A 1,594-nucleotide genomic window follows, 5' to 3' on the forward strand; every position below is an offset into this window, starting at 1 on the left:
GAGGCTAAAACAGCTACAGCGGTCATTATACTGTCATTCTGTAGTTTGCAGTAATTTGTTGCATTCCTATTCAAAGGAAATTGAAGTAACAATATGCTTTTCTTATATCTAGTGTATGATCTTTCAACTGCAGTAAACTATAGATTCGGCATGTGTGTCGGCGATATGTCCATTCGGCTAATTCGTTGTCGGCTATATAGTTCTCGGCCAATTAGTCCGTCGACTTTGTGTCAGTCCCGAAAAGGTGTTTGGAGAAAAGTCCGTATACGGTATGAAGCTGGTGTCTCCCTGTAAAAGTGAAGGATCCTGCCCCATCCACCCAAGCAGTTTCTGCCTGATGGCCAGTAAGAGGAGGGTTACAAACTTACTCATGTAGACTGGGAGTAGCGTCTCGCGGACAGATGGAACGAAAATGCTGAACTCCTCAGAATGTTGTTTTCTTCCTGCGGAAAAACGTTCTGCCTCTACAGCAGTTGGGATCTCTCCTCAAGGGCAGTAATGCTTAAAAGGAGTCTCAGACTGCTCCAGTACTTCAAAAGATGCCATACCTGCTGATAACTTTGGTGGGTCTATGGCTTCCCTATCTCTCGCACCAGCCTAGTGATAGCCTTCCTGGTTGCCCGGTTGGGAGGCTGAAGTGGCGGTCACTGTTCACTGTCAGCATGGTAAAGTAACCACTGGCGCCGGTAATCTAGGCAGTGACACCAGTACAAGCGCACCCACACACACACTCGAGGTCATGAAGAACGGTGCGATTCCGCAAAACATAATGATAATAATAATCCATTGGAATCAATCTAAGGAGACCGCCACTCATTAAAGGTAATTTTCTTTGTTTTTGGAGTTAGAAGCCTGGGAATTTTACCGTTTTTTTCACATAAGAGACTTCTAACACCAATTCTGGAAAGGATTGAATAATTTAGAACCCTAGAAATAAAGATGAAAATTAAGTTAGAAATAATCATTTTCATTACCCTGGCTTTTTTATAAGATCTATAAATAGTTAAAAGGTGTGGCTAATGTATATTCCGTATACTGTGCCATTAACCTAAGTCACGAAATTTGACTTTTTGTCATATTCTACTTTTGGACGGCAATATTATTAAAGATATCGATACATTCCCATAATATATTGCAGTCCAACCATTGCCTGATAATAATAATAAAAAAATACCTAGGTCAAACAATGAATATATTTAGAACTTGGGAAATGCCAATAATGGTGAAGAAATGAGAACAAATAAAAATTTAGAAACTTTGCAAAGAATTTTCTTATAAATTATTCGTGAAGAGCAGAGGGGAATCATTTTGTTCCGCATTCCTAATTAAAGGTGGTTTTACATTCACACATGGTCCATTTCACAGCGATCCAGGGCATGGATGAACATAATGTCTGCATCCAGTTTCCCATTTACAAATTAACCTAGTAAGGAGGATTTATTTTGGATTTACTTTGGATGTAATTAGTGAATAATGTACAATAAATGTATAATCATTCTATTCAAGTCCCTGTCCTATGCGAAAAGACGTTCGAGGTTCAGATGCGATGCCCAAAGAGTAAACTTGATGTAAATGGTAGCCCGCACACGGGCCA

Source organism: Penaeus monodon, chromosome 27 (genome assembly GCF_015228065.2).
Source record: "Penaeus monodon isolate SGIC_2016 chromosome 27, NSTDA_Pmon_1, whole genome shotgun sequence".
NCBI lineage: Eukaryota > Metazoa > Arthropoda > Malacostraca > Decapoda > Penaeidae > Penaeus > Penaeus monodon.